Here is a 1,378-nt window from a genome sequence, read left to right as displayed (position 1 = left end):
TAAACCTGGAATCTAAAACAAGATAACAAACTTTCTTCAAGAAATAAAATAAAAAGGATAATTACATTTGAAAAACATAAACAAGGCAAATAACTGAAAAATTATCACGAAATTGGGGGATTGGAAATTTGTAATTCTGAGAAATTATAATTTGAATAAGAGAACAATTTTAGAATATCTTCGAAATAATGTATGCAACATTGGGAATATTTTCCGATTACAGTATTTTGTTCAAATTTCCAACTACATTACTTAAATGTATTATTTTTGTTCAACTAAATAGAATTTGGTGCAACCATAATCCCGAATGGACATGACATTGCAGTCATGTGTTTAACCTGTTTTTCTACCCTTGCAAATCAAAAAGACCCTTATGTTTAGTTTCCTCCTCTAACAGGAGGGAGAAAACAACTTTCAGCACGGGTGGACCGTTTCATGGGCTAAGGGCATCCGCAAAAGCTGACTCTTAACCGACTCTTATTTAAAAATTGTTTATCTAGAAGAAAGAAATAGGAGAGAGAAGAGAACTGAGTCTTTTTGGAGAGTCGGACTCCTAAGAAAAAGATTCAACCTATTTACCATTGTACATCATCATATTTAATGGTAACAAATCATTTGTAGTAAGTCTAAAGACACAACCTATTAGAGCAGTGGATCGGGGCTGCGTCAATGCCAACATGTGCTTTTCATCGTCGCCTCTACTGATCTACATGACGTGAATAGTTAGTGCCGACTCTCCTATTGCGAAGGCCCTATAGCTGGACGGTAGCGGATCGGGGCTCCATCCTCAATAATTGATGTGTAAGAGAGGAACGAAAAAAGACACGAGCCTTTTCTTAGCTAGGAAATGATTAATTGTACTGATCACTACTCTCTCCATCCCAAAATAAGTGACGTGGATTTGTATAAAATGGAGTAGATTTCAATCTCCTTTTCTACATTTATTTTATTTATCTAAGCAATAATTTTGTAAGAGGATCTATCCTACAACATATTTTGTCTTTTTTTAAATAACATGTAACACATTATTAAATAAAAGCTTATCATTTATTGTTTCCGTTCGAAAATAAATAACGTGAATTTATATAAAAATCTATACGAATCCAACATAAGTGACATGGTAGATATCGCTTATTTCCGGACGTAGGACCATTGTCCTTGGAAGCCACGGCACCGGAGATGGGAAGCAGAAAGCTCTCCCCCGTAATCGGTCAATTTCGTTAGCACTTTCCGTTTTTTTTTTTGCAAACTGAAATATAGAATCCAGCAATCCCCGTGCATGTATAAATACCCGTGTAAAACCGACTCTTGTTTGTCGAAGGACTCTGACTCTCTATCCGGTAATCCAGCGATGGGATCCCAGTCTCCCTACTCCGGC

The sequence above is a fragment of the Brachypodium distachyon genome, chromosome 5 (assembly GCF_000005505.3).
Source record: "Brachypodium distachyon strain Bd21 chromosome 5, Brachypodium_distachyon_v3.0, whole genome shotgun sequence".
Taxonomy (NCBI): domain Eukaryota; kingdom Viridiplantae; phylum Streptophyta; class Magnoliopsida; order Poales; family Poaceae; genus Brachypodium; species Brachypodium distachyon.
The sequence above is the reverse complement of the archived record's forward strand: the minus strand, read 5'-3'. Positions refer to the sequence as shown.